Consider the following 21,368-nt stretch of genomic DNA (forward strand, 5'->3'; position numbering starts at 1 on the left):
ATGTCAGGAAACACCAGTCAGCGTTCAAAATACTTGCCGCGAAGATTGCAAACTCGTGGCACGGGAAACACCGCAGATGCCGATCTTCTGCCCGACCCTAGCCAGATAAATTCGCTAAGAGAGAAGAACTCCTGGCTGACATGTTTTATGGCTGTGGTTCGTGGAGACAAATCTGCAAGGAAGAAAAATCCTCGTCGTTGTAAGGGGGAAGTGATGATGATCCGAATGATGCTGTCACTGTACGTTGTCCTTATTGTTTCATGCTCACCCTCTCTAGCCCTATTCATGTTCCCGTCTTGGTCGGATTTTCGTGTCGTCATGCACCACTTCCGTGCGATGGCACCGCTCTACCCCACCTTCATGCCATATGCAGTAATACTCACCAACAGACACTTTCTCGACAGTTTCCGTCTCCATTTTCGCCAGTTATTTCGTAAGAAATAGACCAGCGTGAGAAACCCGCATAACATGGTTAATGACAACAAACATCAGCTAGCACGTCAAGACATGGAACACTGATGCAAGGCATTTCTGAATGGTCCTGAGAGTATTGTGTGGTAGTGTAGTCTGTTCTTTTTCAAGTACATTGTAGGCCTGTATATAAAGGCAGTTCGGAGTTAGTTCATGGAGTTAGCTCTTCGACCAGGGGCACTTCACTCGTTTTCAGAGCGACATAATGCATAAGATTTACGTAACAATTTATGGGATTCATCAATCCTGTCCAAACAAAGAACAAACTTGCGTAGACCAGACGACCAGAATGATCAATCAAGTGATACTTGGGGAAAGCATGTATTTCATTATTTTGCACTAAATTTATCAACAATTTCTTTCTATTGATATTGTCAAATGCCACTTTTGCTGTCAGGTGGACGTGCTGGCAAGAAGCATTTATACTCGTAAGGATTACAATGAATAATCATTACATCAGAGATGCTTATCCCGATGAATTTTAAAGCCAACATGCCTGTTGGTACGAATGACCCTTTTTTCTGTTCATGCGCAGAGTAGAACTGCGAACTGGCTTATATACAGTTATGGCTGCTCGTCGGTTTACTTCAACAGAAAATCTTTTCATGGTTGTCGGGCCGATGAGAATTCAGGGTAGGAAAGTCTGATTTCTAGATACACAATGTACACTATACATCGGAAATGGAAATATTTTGTTGAGAAATGATTGTGCATGAAGGGCTTAACATTTCCCATTTAGAAGCAGAAAACAGTCAAAGCATTCTCCAAGGGATTCAAGTCGGTCTTTTTAAGCTTTTATAGGTGCGGGAAATGTGATTGGGAGGGATATGGAGCTACATAATGGAGGTCATAAGATGTCACCTTGTTCTTATAGTTTTCAAATATTTCGGTTTCCACCCTGAAACGGAATACGCTTCGTACACAATTTGTTATAAGAGAACTGTATTGTGTACCTGAAGAAAATGAGTCAGGAAATACCGTAATACAAAAAATTACAATTTTTGTGGTATAAAGTAGGCCTTTATTTACAGATGTGATCAGATACGAGAGAAGTTAATGTTGGCTTCTATATAACCCAACTGACATAAAAAGGAGAGTGGCTCATTATGTGTTCATTATAACCAGCTCCTCAGAAATTTGGTATGCCATTCAATTTATCCACCCAACTAGTTGAAAAAAAAAAATTAACAACGTAATAAAGATTTGAATAGAAATATTTGTAATTTGATCATAGCGCTTAGAAATGGCAAACTTTGCAACCATTTTGCTTAAGTATCGTAAAATGGCCTTCTCAATGATATAATGCTATCAAGACTACAGTAGTTCCACGTTGTTGTACACGTGAAACATGACGTCCGGTGCTAATCATATTTCTACTGATAACTTCACATTGTATCGTAGCACTACACGTGTGAATAACAGAGGAATATCTTTCTTTAGACAGATCTTGCTATATTAACCATTATCTGCTATGCGTATAATCTGAGGTGAAATTCGCTATCAATCAAGAGCATGCCGAAAAAACATGGCTGGAGAAACTGAATAAATTAAGGATGATACAGTGAAACCCCGTTATAACGAGTTCGGTTATAACGAGGAACCGCTTATAACGAGGTGATCGCGTCGGTTCCGTTTTCCTATGCGTGTAAACCTATGGCAGAACGAACCGGTTATAACGAGCTCGGTTATAACGAGATTCCGGTTATAACGAGGACATTTTCGGTGCATCATGATAAAGAAAAACATAAGCAATTTGATCGGATATAACGAGGCTCCATTTCTTGACCTACCGCTTTCAATCACGCCACGAACGATACATCGAAAAGCGATTTCACTTTTACGATCTCCGTTTTACGTATGTGTAGAACGCAGTAACGCACTGCACAAGTGCCCGTCCCGTCTCGATATCTACATGTACTATCTGAAGCATGAAGACGCGGAAACAAACATGTTTCAGTCCCACCGTTATCCTTCTTTATACCATCCATTATCAGCGACGAATAACCGAGTAGGGCCTACCGTTCTTTCCATGTTAAACCACATAACATATCATAATCATTCCATTTTCTTTTTTGCGAGGTTCCATTTCCTGACTTGCCGCTTTCAAACACGCGACAAACGGACCATTGAAAACCAAATTCACGCTGTCCATGTCTCTTTCCCGTTTTGCAAAGTAGTTCATGTTTTCTTCTTAACCGCGCGATAAGACACAGAGATACCTTCCGATGTTCCTACTAAGTTATTGAATAAAATCATTCGATTTTGTTTTTCGCGAGATACGCGTGCGTGATAGGTCAGACCACAGCGCAACGAGAGAAAAAAAAATATAACGCATTCAAAAACTTTTCATGTAGCGACATGCACTCGTGGCCAAAATGGACAATAATATTGAAATGCGTGTGCAACTCATCATTATACCCTTTCCATTTTTAGTTCCGACTTCCAGTTGTTTTGCTGGCAAGTAACTTTTATGAATGTATAATGACTAAAACCGAAATAATTAATGAAATCATAGCGATCCCGCCGGGCGACAGTAGCGTAAAAATAGTTGAATATCGCATGTTAATCTACTTAATTGAGTTGGTGTTCAGAAAAAGAAACAAACGCATTTAACATTTTGAATAGATCTGCGTTTGTTCATTATCATGTAACAAATGATTATATAAATATGAGTGTGTATGATTAAAGCCGAAATCGCAATCCCGCCGAGTGACAGTAGCGTAAAAATAGTCACGTACTGATAGTTGAACAGCGCATGTTAATCTACTTGAGTCCTTGTTTGGAAAAAGAAACAAGCACATTTAACAGTTTGAATAGATCTGGGATTGTTCATTATCATTATATGTAACAAATGATTATTGAGTGTGTATGATTAAAACCGAAATAATTAATGAAATCATCGCAATCCCGCCGAGTGACAGAACGTAAAAATAGTTGAATAACAAATGATTACATAGATATGAGTGTGTATGATTAAAACCGAAATAATTAATCGCAATCCCGCCGAGTGACAGTAGCGTAAAAATAGTTGAATAACAAATGATTACATAGATATGAATGTGTATGATTAAAACCGAAATAATTAATGAAATCATCGCAATCCCGCCGCGTGACAGTAGCGTAAAAATAGTTGAATAGCGCATGTTCATCTACTTAATTGAGTTGGTGTTCAGAAAAAGAAACAAACGCATTTAACAGTTTGAATAGATCTGCGTTTGTTCTTTATCATTTAAAACTGCATTTCACAATGAAGAATTTCTTTCTTTCAGAATGGTCTATCTTAGGTACAGATTTGCGCAAAATGATCACAACATTCCAAATTCAACCTTGTCGCGTATTTTTCAAGAACGGGTGTACAAAACGCGAAAAGATTTTTGGAAGAAAATAAAGAACGATTAAAAAAAAAAAAAATCCCTTCGGACGCAACGATCATACATTGTATAGGATTACAGCGGAAATGACTCATGAAATCATCGCATTCCCGCTGGGCACCAACAGCGTAACATACCTCGTAAGTTACGATAAACAACGCATGTATGTTACTCATTTTGCGCTGGTGTTTACAAAAACTTAACAAACGTATTCTATACAATGATTTTGTTCATTGTCATTTTATGATGTTCACTGTATTTCACAAACGAAAAAAAAAAAAACATTCTTTCAGAATGGTTCGATACAAGAGGAAGAGATAGGTATAGAAAGAATCACGAATAATATGATCTTGCCGAGTAGGCCTACTTCTCAAAAACTTAATGTGAACTATTATGAGAAGAGATTTTTGGAAGAAAAATAAAGAATTAACGCATTTCAACCCCCACTTTTCCGTCTTTTTTATGTATCAATTCACAAATAATTTCCCTTTATTGTCTCAATAATAACGATCCATAACTGAGTAATAACAACGCAAAGGATGTTCTTATAAATTTGATTGACGGGTATGATTTCGTGCTTATGTTTTTCTTTGTTTTTGATGCGTACGGTTATAACGAGGTACCGGTTATAACGAGGTAATATTGCCGGTCCCACGGACCTTGTTATAATGGGGTTTCACTGGACAAGTCCTTTAACAGTCTATTAGGTGATTCAGAGAGGCATGTTATTTCTATACGCTTTTGATGTCCTCCGCGTATACTGGCAGACCAACGAGTTTCGTCATCCTGTGTTGTTGGGCTTGAACCATTTTGAGATTGTCATTTATCTAATGCAATGAAGTGATGACTCGACACGAAATAAATCATACTTTACACCATCGGCTGAGTCGGGCTGACTCCCGATATGATGAAGTAATTATACATACAATGTTTATTTGGTTGGGTTTTTTTTTTTCTGCTGACTAGCACAGGCATATTATGTAGGATTTTAGATCTATAGGCCTACATAATCCCAAGTTTACTTATTTATATATGATATACATATCGTAAAGCTTATATGAATATATATATATATATATATATATATATATATATATATATATAATGTAGTAGGCCTATATATACAATGTACCATGTATATGCATTAAATTCTGAATGGCAAGTTAATATCTCGGATTAACTTTAAGATTATGCATAGATAGATGTTGATAGAGCTGGAAAAAAAAAAACCTCAATCGCTTTTACCACAATAACGAAATCAACGTCATCTTGCTTGTTAATACCTAAAGCTTTTATATTCATCATAATTGATGCGCAGTTCTTAACAAAATGTAAGTACAATTTAGGCACCCATTTCACGCTTAAAACTGCCCTACTTAACACAAAGAATTTCATCGTGGCTATCAAAGTATTGTAAGATATCAATTAATTTGACTCCTTGAAATAACAGCCGTCTGAAGCCGAGCCTCAAAGTGATAGACAAAGACTTAATGTACGTTATTGTGTGAATAAAAGAATGATAGCTGTTAAGTTTAACCTTGCTCCGACGACTGTTGCCTTTGTATAATACAAGAGAGAGAGAGAGAGAGAGAGAGGAAGAGAGAGAGAGAGAAAAAAAAATAAATCGATAGTGTTTCAGTGTCGATCAATTTCCGAATATGGTTGATACTATATTAAAAGCGTCATTTTTTTTTGAGTATTTTCAAATTTACATTATTCTGAATAGTGTTAAGATATCCCATCAAAGAAACCAGATTTTTTAAAAAGATTTTTGTGCTTTGCTTTGTTTTGTTTTGTTTTTCTTGGTGGGGGCCACTTTCATTCTATACGTGGTTATGGACAAGTTCTGCTTCACAGATTAACTTTGTACTTGACCTGATATTTATCGAAGAAATGAGGATAAAGAAATACAAGTCTATGCTAGCAAATTGTTCTCCACTGTAGTTTTTTTAAGATGATTAATTTTGGATTTACATGTATTTTGTTCAGTTTTGCAACAAATTGATTCTACGCGTTTCCGGGGTTTTGTGTATATTTTGCAGTTTCTCGAATTTAAGTTTCAAAACAAACTTTGCATTTGCTTGTAGCGTGAACATAATAGAATAGAATAGAATTACATATGCAGGGAGGAAGAAGCGGGATTGCATTTGTTTAAAAATATGATTTACTTAGTCAAGCACCGGGTCAAGCACGAACAGTAGTTTATTCAATACATATATCGATGTACAAGGCTCACACCTGTAAATAAGATGGAATGTCCTTGACGGCTTCACAAAATCGTACCAAAGATAATAAAATAAATGAAGAAAAAAAATAATTAAAAACCAGAAATGCACTTTGGAGAAAACCGAATAGCTGCAGATAATGAGTATTAATTCCTCTACAAACTGCATTTTGGTTGGAAGTTGAAAGCTTTGCTCATGGAATTTGAAGGGACTGCATTTGGTTTGGTGATGTACAGAAAATAGGTGATTTTTTTTTAGTGAAATGAACTCGTAGTCTGGCTTTGCGAACCCCCTTTGCGAGTTTGAGCTGAATAACCCCCCTTTGAAATTTGATGGATGACAGGGTATATCTCACTTATCCAGGTTAGTGAAGATGAAACACCTCATTTCTCCCAGCTACTTTACAGATTTTTCTTTTTTAATTTTGAATTTAAACATACGTCTCTATGGGGAAATATTTACTCGTGTGAGCTCTACAATGTCACGATGGCTGAAAAATGAAATTGAAGTATAGCTCCCTCTTTCGTTCTAGCAGCAAAGATTGGACGACAGACTGATAGAAAACTTATACTGTGTGTTTATAGTGTGGAACTTCGGATGATGAAAACACTATCCCTAGTATATAGCTTTTGAATAGAGATCTATGCGTCGACTACATTTTACAGTTAATAAAGCTTACCTTGACGCAACATTTACGTTTATCTGTTACTTCAGCAGATAGTTTCAAGTGATTTCAATTGTGATGACACTATCTTTTAGTGCATGGGTGGGTATGAATGCAGTATCCTGACAATCTTATGAGATTATTATTTCGTGGACACTACTGTAATGGTAATGGGCTGACACACAGAGGGTCATAAAGATTATCACTCCCTACATTCTTTACTTTCATTTATCCCTTCCTTTGTCTGATCTACTTGTATAACTCTATATAATGTGGGACCTCTTAGCTGATAAAATTCTTACTCTCTCTACGGCAATCTTTGATAGATTTGTTGTTAGTGAAACGATCTATGTACTCATCAAATCTTTTTCTAACTAACTTTCACCTTTTTTTTCGGTGTGATATTAATTTCATTTGATATTAATTTTATCATGTTTTCGTCGCCGCGACATGGTTCACAATTTGCTCGTCTACTCGACGTCTATATACTCGACGTTCCAGTGAATATCATTTTCCGTTACTAAGAACAAACTTGCTCAAAATAAACTTAATAAAAGCGATTTTCATTAGTTCATAATCAAAAAACTATTTACCTTGTGTGAGCTTTCGCCTACTGTTTTCTGCAGGCTTCTTCAGACTGACGTTGACTCTCGGACTGTAAGACTACCGATACCCCATCTACGGCGAGTTAACGCCAGTATGAAGAAGCCTGCAGGAAACAGTTAGTAGGTGAAAACTCACACAAATATAAATAGATTTTTTTTTTTATTGTGAACTAATGAAATTCGCTTTTATCAAGAGATTTACCAATCAGATGAACCTCTTTCAAGATCAAAATGCATTTTTTTTTCCACTGGCCCCAGATTTTGGAACAGTCTTGACATCACTCTTAGATATGCTGTGACTCTTCCTTCCTTCAAATCAAAACTGAATTGAATTACTTTTGTCATCCTGACAACAACAACAAAAAAAAAAAAGACAAGCAAACAACAAGTAAACACTTTTCTTCTAAAAATGCCAATTGTCTGGCTTTTATTCGTTGGCAAATCATTGAACTTCAAGTTCTTATCCTTGCCTTGGCGAATTTTCGAAAAAAAAAAATCCTCATTGTAGTCCACTCGTTTTTGTTTTCTTTCTTTCTTACCATGGTTATGCCTATCTTTAATTTGTTTTTCCTACCTGTTCTGTCCTCTTTTTCGTTCTTGTCCTTGCCATAGTGTATTTTTTCTTGTCCGTTTTGCCTGACGTCATGATGTCTAGATTTTTATACGCAAATTTAGATTCCTTGACAGATCTTTAGGTGCCCTTATCTTCTAGAGTAATTCACAAAATGTTATGCTTTTCTTGTAGATTTTTCTTTTCTATACACAATACTTATTGAAGAATATAATTTTAGTTGCTTACTTGTTCATTCATTGAAATATAAAGATGGAATAACTATATGACTGTATTATGAAGTTTTTGTGATTTGAAATTCTTCACTCATGCAAGCGTTATGTATGCCCTATATTAGTTTATATGGAAATGAGATCATTTGAATTGTGCGTGTGAACTGTGCGATTGTCTTCACAAGAATAAATAAATATACGCTCATTTATCTGCCTTGCTTGTTGCGTCATTTTTACATTTATTTGTCTAAAAGCGTCATCTCCTGTAGGCAGACACAGACCTGTGTCTCGTGCCTTGACGTTTACGGCTACTGTTATCTGCATTTCCATGTAGATGAGGTGATTGTATCACTGCATGCTTCATCTATTCTTCTTCTTCTTCTTCTTCCTCTTTCAAAATAATAGTCATTCACTTCAATGCAAATAACAACAGAAACATCAAATCACTTTGGTATTAATGTACAAGGTAACAGAATAATTCCTGTAATAAAGGTAGCAATTGAGATATACATTTTATTTTGCAATGTAACAAATAAAATGACAATATAGTGCAGCAAATTACAAAAAAAAAAATGGAAGTAGGGCCTACATCTAAAATAAAATCCATCCCCAAAACAAATCTCCTTAGTTACCCCTTTTCACAATATTATAGCTTTAAACTACCCTACCTTGGCTACCATATACGTTCACACACACACAAGCAGATATATTCATATATATATATATATATATATATATATATATATATATATATATTATATATATATTATATATATATATATATATATATATATATATATATATTATATATATATATATATATATATATATATATATATATATATATATATATATATATATATTATATATATTCAGAGAGAGAGAGGGGGAGTGGGAGAGAGAGAGTATAATATACATACACACATACAATCGATGAGAATGTTGATGTTTTGGGGAAGGTCATGTGGCATACGATGTGTGATTGTCAATTAAAATGTAATGGTGTCTACAATTGAACTCAATATGTTTCCCATTTCGAGAAAGTGGAAAACGGCATTCCCCTCCTTTCCCCTAAAAAAACACACACAAACAAACAAATTGAAAAGCATATTTAATCACGCTCTGTTATATTTTGGTCATGTAAATCCTGCCAAACAATAAGAATTATAATAACAGTCTTTAATGTTTTTATCATATACTGATTTTGTTTTGCATGGATATCCTGAAGAACGTTCACAATGTATTCAGAATAAAGCTATACGTACCTGCAAAGCTGGATCATAAGCTCATTAGCTTCTGGAATCATCCGGTACTGCAGGTGGATACAAGGAGTTGACTTCATAACAGACTTGAGGGGAGCACTCAAGAGATTAATCATTAATTGACGGAGATTGAAGAGTCATTGGCTCCCCATGTAGTTCACATTCAGGGGTAACTACAAGACGATGCTGTTAAATGTGCCGTTAAAGGTATAGGTCAAGCACAACGCTATTAACCACGTCTGAATCGTGGTAATACTAACATGACTAATATGAACATTACACATTATTTTACATTATTTAAGTTTTAGTTTAAGTTTCAGTTTCTTTTATTTCTCTACTTGTACAGCTGAAATGATTGTGACAACATCAACAATTTTCACGACATAATATAAACAATTCATTCAAGTATTCAACAGAAATGAATAATTACGTGTAAATTACGTGTATGGTATACGAACATCATATATTTCACCATATCTTAACCTACACCGGTGAAGGAGACCGCTATCAATAAGCAATTCGCTTGACTTTGATAACGGCGTCTGGGCATTTTGTTTGCATTCAGTTTGTTATACAGTTCTTTGTTTTCAACAGAAGGAACAAAACAGTATTTCATGCACACAGATAGATAACGTGAACTTACCGAGTAGGCCTCTATTCATTTTCATCATCGTTGGAAGACAACACAAGGTGAATATAACAGGACAGAAACGAAAGTTACGGACATAAGTAGAGTTTTCCTGATTAAAAAAAAAAAAACTCTAGGAAAACGTTTTCGTGACTGGCTATAAATCTACGCACTCTTCAGTGATCTGTAAACCTAACTATATTGTCTATTTTTTAACGCCGTAACTGATTCATACCAATAGCAAAATTATGGAGGCTGTCAATATTCATTGTTGTTATGAGTGCTCTCATCCGTCATGATGGACAGCTTGATGATATACGATGTAGTCATTACTTCTGATGTGGCACTTGGGTGACTGGAGAGGACTCAGTAAATCAAAATAGTCCTCTCGGAAACCTCTCGGAAACCTCTCGGAAACTAGAGGAACGTGGATACAGCGAGCTGGATGTCAGCCCTCGATAGGACACACATCCCTTACTAATTATCTGTCACGCAAGCGAAAATAACTTTTCAACAAATCAATAATGACAAAAATAAGAAATAATAAATAAAAAGATATAAAATATAAAATAAAATAACAAAATCTAATCATGAACGCAATGTGGACAGCCTAAATGCATTAAAATAGGACGTACTGCGGCAGAGACGGAGATTACTTAAAGCAAAATAGCTTATAACATCATAACAAGCGGTAATAAAGATTGGCGCAAAATGATGTTTAAACGAATCGAGGAAATTTGTTTGAAGGTCTATTTTGGAAAGGATTACATCAAAGAACTGAATTACACTGTGCGGTTTGTAATAAATTGTTCAATAAAACTTCATAAACATGATTTCTGAGTAATGTTTTCTGCAGAACAATTCCTTATCTTTGCCATATTATGAACTCTCAGAGCTACTCGAGACTGTGATTCCGATTGAAACTACAGTCTTGCCGTATATATATATTAGATAATAAATTCGCTACTATACCCAGAGGCTGTTGAAAATGGATCGACGCTACTTTCCCTCCCCCACCCCCTCCTCCCGAAAAAATAATATATTTCCAGGTTTTGCCGAAGGTTTCCAACTCGATTTTTCCTATCGAATTTATCAATTTCTCCTCCCCACCTAAAAGCTTTTAAGAGGTCCCTGTCACCCACTATAAGAAGAGTGTAGCAAGAGGAGGAGCCATTCTGTTCTGTGCACAAAAATCACGCGACCCAAAACTGAAACACACAATGACTCTTTCACAGGCAGTTGATAATACAATGTATCCTTTGCAATGACATTTGAGAGACTTAATTGCACTTTCATGTGTTTAACGAGCTGTATTGGATCAGATCATTAGTTAGATGTTATTACGACACTCTCCATGAAAGGCATCTACAGGGCAACGCTAGAGAAAGTAGGTTGTATCAATGTGTCAGGCTAAGGCAAGCGACAGAGATTATACTCATCGATCCCTTATACAATTAGTGTTCACACAACGTGAGAGCGCCGGAAAAGCAGAGACAAAAAAAAAAAAGAAAGGAAAGAAAAAAGTGACTGCGCTTGGTTCAAATCAAAAACAATATGAAGAGATGCAGGTATAAATGCTTTGTATGTATATAGACGAGTGATGCGGAAGAAAGAATAAATGTCACATATTTCTTATCATCCTTAAAAGATTTGCTCCTGGGCACAGATTTATGTGACCATGCCTCAAGTGTTCGTGTACTTGCATCGGAAGACTTCAGGCTGCATTGACAGAATAAGCACGTACTGATGTGAATGGGGACGACGTGCTTCCATGGGCGTGAGTGTGGGTATCGCACGTATAGCAACACCGACACCAACACCGAACTTGAGATGAGAAAGGTGATAATTTCCTTGAGTGTTAGCAAGTATAGATAAGACACGCACAAACACAAATGTAAATCGCCATTAAGAATAGTGGAGCACGGTTAAGCAAACGGCATTCAACACCAGGCCCAACACAACTATTAGCCTACTACTTAACTACATGATAATTTGTAGGTCAATCTGCTAACACTGAATGATTTCAAGTTCAGGAGTGGACTATTGCTGATGCTAGAGTATAGATAACTCAGTCATAAGTTGTCAAATAGCTGTCTTAAGACGTTCAAATCGATGAGGAAACATTTCAGCATTCAATCATGTGCTTTGAAAAAAACCTTTATGCTGTGAAGATAGGCATAACAATCATGTTATGCTTTTCAACCGTTTTCTTAGTGTTTTCTATTGACACCACTGTTTATGTATAGTGGTGTATGAGCATGGTAAATCAGGCCACTGATTTTCATACTTCGGAAGAATTTGACGAGTACAATTTCTGCCACAGTTTTTTGCTAGCTTCATTTTTACGTAATACCAGGGCTTTATAGTTACCATTCAGAACAATTCAGCTCGCATGCTTGAACCGAAAACATCGTCAACCCCTTTAATGTCTGTGTTACTGCATACAGAGCAGACTAACACTGTGATACGAAAACCCCGACGGACGTTCCGAATAATGATAGTTCGCTGTCAATGAGGACATGCAAAACACGGTTGCCGGATGCTTTTTTTTTTCTCCTGTAGAACTCATCAGGCAATTTTGTCGCAGGTATTCTCTCCTGTTTGCCAGGCGATGCGTGCCTTCATGCTGTTACATTCTCGATACGCTTCTGATGATGGGTTTTTTTCCCCTTTCTTTATTATTTCTTGTCATATTATTCGACGCGTCGGTATCGTGCAGATTTTGTCAATAACTCGTCGCTCTTTTTTTTTTCTCAAGTGTAGAAGTGCAGCCCAGGAAATGAACTAAGGCTCGATCACCGTATCATCCGCGATGAAGACTGACATCCTTTTCCTATCACGCCCGCCTTTTTTCTGTCACGGCGTATGATCATGCGTATATGGTCATTAATCTGTACACACAGACACACAGACACACAGACACACACACACACACCCACACACACACACACATATATATATATATACATATATATATATATATATATATATATATATATGTATATATGCATATTATGTATCCATCAAACAAAATAATGAAAGTTCTGCCTGCGTCAGTGTTTTGTAAACACAAATCGAAAGAGTCAAATAAAAACTCTGCATGCAGAAGCCCAAATATTTTGGTGAAATTAGATTTTAGTTCCTGCGGTGTGTTTATTTGACTGATTCTTCGATACGTACGTACATAACGTACATGATACGTTGTTACAGATAGATAGGTATGTCCATTGTCCGTTTTTTGTTAGATGATCCTAGTATATCCTCTCCGATCACCTTCTGTATCTCTACTGATTCTTTCTTTCTTTCTTTCTTTAATATTCTTTAGTTCTTTCTCCTCAAATGTTGTGCAGAGGTTAAAGGGTGTGTACAGTTCTGGTCGAGGTGAGGATTTAGCTTTTAACGTTTTGCGAGAAATTCAGAAACCACTCTATGAAAATAATGTCAAAGAGCATGCAATAACGATTCTAAGGGGTATCAAAAGTTTATTTGATGAAAATCGGTTTTAAAATGGCTGAGATATCAACAGAACAAGGTGAAACAAAGAGATCCTAACAAAAGGCATGGCCTGTAGTCTTTTATCATTATCACTTTTTTTTTGATATCTCGGCCATTTGAAAACCAATTTTCATCAAATAAACGTTGAATCCTTCTCAAAATTACATGCATGCTCTTTCATATTTCACAGGAGGTTTCTCATTATCTCACTTATAGGAATGTTCAAAACATGAATCCCCACCTCAACCAGTACTGTACAGTCCCTTTAACTCAAAAAAGTTCTTTGACTATCAATTTCAAACTTACACCATACAAGTCATCATGTACTAAGGAGGACATATAGTTTTGTTTTGTTTTGTTTTTTGGTCGTGTTTTGTGCTGGAATGGTCATGGTAACAATGGCAAAAATGTGAATGAGTATAGATTCTTACACTGTTTTCAACGTTTGCCTCTACATGATAAACGGATTTATTCCACATTTTTTTTTTTTGTCATCAAATTACTAATACTCTTATTTTGCCATGCAGGATCATTTATAGGCCTTCTCATAATTTATGCTATGGGTGACCATGCACACACAGTACGCACATACTCCATAAGCGGACATTAAATTTTCCATGTGTATCGCAAATATTGTGGGCGTAATTACAGTACTAACTCGCAGGCATTTACTCACGTAAAAACACACACACAACGCACACACATGCAGACACAATAGTCATGGATGCACACGTACAATCATGCGCGTACTTATATCATCCCATTGAGGACAAACCGATTTTGCTATATCACACGTTTCCCATAGACACCTGCCGAGCATTCTCAAGCTCGTCTTCGACAGGTATGCAAACAGAGACGTGCATGTAAGGTGGCTTGATGTTGGAAACCCACGTCCTTATCTTCTAGTAAGCTGGTTGGCTATTACATGTTTCCATATATAACGTGATTATTTCTAGCTGGGAGCTATCCAATTCACCTGTTTCTTTCAATACACCTCAATACTGATAATCTTTTGCATGCATTAGCTATTAATATTGGAAAGCAAGGCAAGCTCTCAACCTATCAAAACTACTTTTACTAAAAGGGCGTAAATATGATTTGAAGCACTTGTAAACAGATTTATTCCTCTTGGCCGCAGACTTCTGGCAATACGATACGCACATTTTGTTTTTTAGGTCACAGTCTACTGCTGCTGAGCTTACCATGCACAACCCACTGACTACTTTTCATTAGGGATTTTCTCATTTTTTCCATTCTGCCCCTTGCTGTACGTGCACTCATATTACGCTCACAGGTTTCCAAATAAGAAGTTATGACGGCAGTATAGAAATACCTTGCTTCGAAAGTGCATGGCCAATATTTAATGGTGCTCCTGCATAAGAACCACTTCACCTCAGACATGCTGTAGGTAGATATAATACAGACATTTTTTCCATTTTTTTTAATAAGGCTCCTCTAGTAGTTGGTAAGATGATTTGGATTAGTTTGGGCCTCCTGCTCTATATCACCACCGTCGCAGAAACTCTTGTCCCATCATCATGCAGGGGATTCGTGCGTCGCAAGACGAGTAATAGGGAGCTTTAGATTTTGACGCGCGGACGTTTGAGCCGACTCTTGCGCTGGACGTTCTCCTCTCCCCGCGTCGTGTGGAAAAGTAGCTTTAGATTACGCTGGGACGCAACGTATAAAAAATAAAATCGCGCCCCCATACTATGATCAGTGCATGAAGAAGCTCTCTACGTCGCAAACTGTGCGGACGTGAAAATAGCCCAGGGGTCCGTTTCATGAAAGTCTTGAGAGAGACTTTCTCTCTCCTAAGTCACACTTAGGAGAGACTTTGCTAAAAACCGTTTCATGAAAAAGCTATCCCATAAAGCTATCACATAAACTCAGACTTAGGAGAGACTTTTTCTAGAAACCATTTCATGAACAAAGCTAGCACATAAAGTCTCTCCTAACTTGGCAAAGCTATGACATAAATCTAGGAGTGGTCAGGAGCACTCCTAAGTTTATGTGATAGCTTTTTGAGAGTCATTGTATCAAACTTTTTTTCTCATTTTTGGAGTAATTGACCCCAAATTGGGCATGTGTGACCACTGTCAAAGGTAGATGTGCAAGACATCTTTTTCGTTAATATCGCGTAAATGTTTTACCATGGCAACATGTTTTCATAAAAATCATACAAATTATTGTGGATTAAACTACTACCCTCAGTTTTAAAGCAATGCAGTTGAAATTCAGCATAGAATCAGATCAATGTAATGTGTAGTTGTGCAAGACGCTTTTTTTCCGTGTGTGGGTGTGAAGAAATCTGTTGCCATGGCATCAACTTTTTTTTCTATACCAATCATACAAAGAAATATGTGGATTAACCTAACTTCCTTAGTTTTTTAGCATTTGACCTAAATTTTGGCACATGTGACCGCTATATTATGTAGATGTGCAAAACTAATCTTTTGTTGATGTTGAACAATGCGTTGCCATGGTAACATCATTTTTTTCACTTAAAAGCATCTAAAAATATTGTGAATTCAGATAAATTCGTCAGTCTTTGAGCATATGGCTTGAAATTTGGCACATGTGACCGGTATAGTACGTAGATGTGCAAACTTCATTTTTCGTCATTGTTGAACAATGCGTTGCCATGGTAACAACAGACTTTGAATAAAAAGCATACACAACTATTGTGGATTCAGCCATCTCCCTCAGCTTTTGAGCATTTGGCTTGAAATTTGGCACATGTGACCACTATGATATGCAGTTGTGCAAACTTCAATCTTTCATAGATATGGAACATTGTGTTGCCATGGTAACAGCATTTTCAATGAATATAATACAAAAAATTTGTGGATTCAGTTTACTCCTTCAGTATTTGAGCATTTTACTTGAAATTTGGCACATGGGACTGCTAAAGCACATTGACTGATGTGCGATTTCTTCTTTGATCGTTGTCAATGTGTTGCCATGGTAACAGAGTATTTTGAATGAAAATCATATAAAAATACTGTGGATTCAGCTAACTTCCTCAGCTTTTGAGCATTTGACTTGATATTTGACACATGTGACAGTCATAATATGTATTTGTGCAAACTTTTCTTTCAAATTTTCTTTCGTTAATATTGAACAGTGTGTTGCCATGGTAACATCATTTTTTTTTATGAAAATCATAGGACTTACCAGTTTATTCATCCAACTCCCTCAGTTTTTGAGCACTTGATTTGCGATACGTAATCATGACACATATGACGAACATAATTTTTAAATAAACAATACACAACTTTATTCAATGTTGAACAATGCGTTCCCATGGTAACAACTAAAAAAAATAAAACCATATAAAGTTAGTGCTGGTTGAACGAACTCCCTCAGTTGGAGGTGGGGGTAAAAATCACAATGAGTGATAGTTCTAGTTTCTGCAGGTATTCATGGTTTCATACCTGGATTTGATTTTACTCATCAATTGCCACAATTGAAACACATTTCATTTAAAGACGCAGAATGACAAGCGCCGATAATGATTCAATTATTTAATCCATTCACTACTATCAATTTCGTACTCATTAATATCAGTTCTACACAATTTAACTACATGTCATGTGACAGATTATGTAACTGCAGAAACTATTGAAACAGTTGTTGCTGTCAAATTTTCATATTCTGGTTGCCTGATTCATTGGAAAATCTGATCTTGAAAACATGTATTTCATTATTCAATATCGTCATAATCACAGCACAATTATCATAACCACAATGATGATACTGGTAAGAGTCTTTGTGAAATTATTATCACTCACAATATTTTCTGGTATTACACTCTACTTCATTTCTACATTACCAGTTATTCTTAATTATATCTTTCTGATCAAATCATAACTGCCCGCATAGATATAATTTTCTAACTTGGTTACATAAAGTTTGCCGTCACATGCCTGGAAACAATAACAAAAATAATGCACTGCAACGTTCACTGATGTATTTTTGTTTGGATCACTTATACCTCAACACATCTTTCATAATCATTTGAAATATTTTCATGGTTTATTAATCAAATTGTCAAAGCAGCTGAACTTCAAGCAAATCTATCATTGCAAATATTTTGTAAGAATACAATGATATGCGTTGCAATCCACTCTTTTTGCACTCTGAGGTTCCCTACATCAGAATACTAATTATGATAATAGTACTAATAATAATGACCTTGTCTAATACACAATAGCTTTTATTCATCAAAGCAATCAGAAATCAGACTGTTATGTGCTGACAGAGATTTGCCTTTGTCCATTTTAAAATGTTTCTTCCACTTTACTATAAATCTTCTTTCCGGTTTTTGTTTTTGTTTTTGTTTTTGTTTTTGTTTTTATTTATTTTTTTTTTTAGTGTGCTTCGATTCACCCGTTTGCTTTTCACTGACTTTTTTGCATGCTTAGCTGTTCTGTTTTGTTTTGCAATGCATTTGCTTCTCTTTTCTTCTAAGGGGAATTTGTCTCATTTCTGGTTTTGGTTAATGCCTGGCAAAGCACTTATGCCATCACCTATGGACTCATCTATGACAAAACTCTGAGTGAAGTTCAGCAGTCAAACTGCAATAGTCTGATTGTAGCTTCATATCTAACACTGCAATTGTGACTCTGCATCACAATCCCCCCCCCCCCCCCAAAAAAAAAGTCACACAAAGTCACCAAACATGGATTTCTGGTTAAAGGGATAGTGTAGTTTTGGTTGAGACCTGGTTTCAGATTTTTGTGTGTGTGTGATATAATGAGAAACCTCTGCTGAAATATGAAAGGGCACGTAATTCCAAGAAGAATTCAATGTTTACTTGATGAAAATTGGTTTTGAAATGGCTGAAATATACAAAATAAAGCGATTCCTAATATAAGGTGGAACCAACCTTTCATTAGAATCGCTTTTACTTTGTTTTACTTTGTTTTTGGATGTCTCAGCCATTTCAAAACCGATTTTCATCAAATGAACTTTTAATTCCTCTGAGAATGGTATGCTCTGTAGCACTTTATTAGTGGTTTCTTGGTATCTTGCAAAAAGTTAAAAGCTCAATCCTCTTTCTAAGATTCAAATGATGTACAACTCAATTCAGATGGACTCTCCTAACCTATTTATATATTAGAAAAGCACAACCTCTGCAAAATCATAATCCTTTCCATGTTAGTTCCGACTTCCACTTGTTTTGCTGGCTGTGAAACATTGATGTGTATACTACGTAAAAGATTACAGCCGAAATAATTAATGAAATCATCGTGATGTTCATATTATTTCACACTGTATTTTACAAATGAATAATTTCATTCTTTCAGAATGGTCCGTTATAATGAGGAAGAGATAGTCGTAAAAAGGATCACGAATTCAACCATGTCGTGTACCTTTCAACGACACATGTACAAAATGCGAAGAGATTTTGGGGAGAAAAATACAAAATGCATTTTCAACCCCTGCTGGTGCAAACATCATGGAATACAGCCTAAATAATTAATGTAATCATCGCGATCCCGCTGGGCGCACACAGCGTAAAGTAAGTTGAATAATGCATGTTACTCTGCTTGCACCCATGTTCAGAAAAAAAGTAACAAATGTTTTTAATACAATGTGATTTTGTTTATTAAAATTTTATACTGTGTTTCACAAATGATATTTTCATTCTTTCAGAATGGTTCAATACACGAGGAAGAGATAGGTGTAGAAAGGATTACGAATTCAACCCTGCCGTGCACTTTTCGAGAAGGAGGCATGCACAATACACGCGAAGAGATTTTTCAGAAGAAAAACAAAGAACGCGTTTTCAACCCCTTCTTTTTTTTTTAATTCTTTTGGTATCAACTCACAAATGATTCCTTTTTATTCTTTCTCAATAATAATGATCCATTTACTTGTGTAATAACAACACAAAGACTGCTCATAAGTTTGATTGCTTGGTATATGTGACTCCATGCTTATGTTTTCTTTGTTTTTAGTGCGTACGGTTATAACGAGGAACCGGTTATAACGAGGCAATATTGGCGGTCCCACGGACCTCGTTTTAACGGGGTTTCACTGTATATACACTGATTTTGAAAGATTAAATTCATATATATATATATATATTTACAGCGGTAAAAACTATCATATGTTGCACTCAACCTGTCTGCATCACCCTCGGCAAGCTCCATGCCTTGAGAATCTATATGAAAGAAAAAAGAAAGAAAGGAAAAAAGAAATACAAACATGGAAAAACAAATATTGGTTACATACTGAAATTTTATGACGCGCCATTCATCCCCTCTGCCTGACATTATACAGAGTGTTAAAATATGTGGGCTTACAGTTGAATGAATACACACACGACTGGCACAGATATCATTACACAGAACTACTTTTCAGCAATTTCTTATACAGTATATTAGAAACAGTTTAACAGCATCTACGAAAAAAAATTAAGAAAATCATCTGGGATGTCATACACAAGAATTAGTGTAGCGGATTCTTCCTGATAGCAAAAAAGGTGTGACACAGACTCAAAATGAGAATGTGATTGTGACTTTAAACACTCATCTGACAGAACGTTATACATTCATGACTTTTTAAAAAGGGTTGTAACTTATGTCAGGCAAGCTGGGGGTTCCAAAATAAACAGAAAGATGATTCAATGGGTTATACAACAAATCAGCTGCATTGCTATGTCAGTGCGTTAATCAACTAATGTAAGCCGTACTGAATTCCCAATTACGGCTGATATAGACATAAACATTAAATCAACTCCCAACTGGGGTGTATAAATGCACTAATTTCTTCATTTCTCGTGTAGAACAGTTCACATATAGAGGTGACATGGTTTGTCCACCAAGTCTACAATAATTGCTAAAATAAGAAAGACCGAATTACCTGTAACTTATATGTCATCAACAGAGGTTGCCTTTTTTCAACTGTTATTCAAGTTGTTTATTTTGTAAAATCTTTATACTTTCAGGTTTGATTTGAGAAAAGCATACCTGTGTTCTGTCGTAGATAGATGCTACTATACAGTTCATAGTCCAATTGCAGTCTGACTCTGACCTGGGTGAAGTTCAGCTGCAGTTGTCTGTCCCAAGGCTTGGTAAGGTTCAGCTCTCTTCAGGCCTTTGGGTGTGCAAATATAAGAACAGTTTAATACCAAACAAACAGAAACATCAGATGCACAAATGGGATAGCTGGAAAATATCTGAGATGGGTGTACATCTTTATTAGAACAAGCAATAGCAACAAAATGTTCATTAATGGTTATCAATTTTGTAAGATTATTATGTGAACGACAAGTTGTAATTGCCAGTTTTCGAAGTTTGAATCACTATGTAATGATCCCTGTTAGCAAATTGTTAGAGTATGGGGTAGTTTTAGTAATGAATGAGAGGGGAAATTAATAACAAGCATTCACTTTAGATGATCAAGATAACATGATTTCTCAACTTGCTTCAATAGCTAAAAATAATTATTTAACATACCAAATGAAGATGGTGGAATATCCATGACAATGTCACTTGACTTTTCCATTTGCATCTTGCCTCCAGTTCTTAACTCTGAACTGGATGAAATTCACCTGTTGTCTGGTCCTGGCTGTTTGGAGTTTATTCAATATACAAGAACAGTTAATATCTTACAAACAAAACACAGAATGCAGGACATGGGACATTAGAAAGTATATGTATGTTAGAGATGGGTGCTTAGCCTGATTTATCTCTTTTCAATTGGATCAGTATGCCATATTTTACAGATATTGAAAAAAAAAGGAACACAGCAGTTGTTTCTAAAAGGGTCACTATTAATTGGATAAGAATGTTTTTTTTTTTCAGTTACCAAGATGGACATTACAGCAAACATTGTTTTCAATATTTCCTAA

At 36.0% G+C, this 21,368-nt stretch overlaps 1 long non-coding RNA gene across 1 annotated transcript; it reads right to left on the minus strand.

Moving 5' to 3' along the window:
- Window positions 1–19,355: 19,355 nt before the first annotated feature.
- Window positions 19,356–21,078, minus strand: LOC140245979 (uncharacterized). Its single transcript, XR_011902414.1, has 3 exons — window positions 20,974–21,078; window positions 20,485–20,611; window positions 19,356–19,676 (listed from the first exon to the last, which is right to left on the minus strand). It is a non-coding gene; the product is annotated as an uncharacterized lncRNA (long non-coding RNA).
- Between the last annotated feature and the right edge of the window lie 290 nt (window positions 21,079–21,368).

The sequence above is a fragment of the Diadema setosum genome, chromosome 2 (genome assembly GCF_964275005.1).
Source record: "Diadema setosum chromosome 2, eeDiaSeto1, whole genome shotgun sequence".
NCBI lineage: Eukaryota > Metazoa > Echinodermata > Echinoidea > Diadematoida > Diadematidae > Diadema > Diadema setosum.